The following is a 204-nucleotide window of genomic DNA, read 5'->3' on the forward strand; positions in this document are numbered from 1 at the left end:
TTTGATTCGGGCTGAGATGAGGTGCAAAATCAGAGGCTGGAAATGGAGAAGTTCTTGCAAGAGGCTTTACTGAACGTTCAGGGCACAAGTGTGATACAAGCAAGCGTTGTGGTCAAGGCACAAATGCGCGAAAGCAGCGTTCTTATACAAGTCTTACATATCCTAAGCGGGGCGTATGTTCTCGACATTTTGTCTTCATAAAAC

This window comes from Hippocampus comes, unplaced genomic scaffold, assembly GCF_001891065.2.
Source record: "Hippocampus comes isolate QL1 unplaced genomic scaffold, H_comes_QL1_v1.1 scaffold130, whole genome shotgun sequence".
NCBI classification, from domain to species: Eukaryota; Metazoa; Chordata; class Actinopteri; order Syngnathiformes; family Syngnathidae; genus Hippocampus; species Hippocampus comes.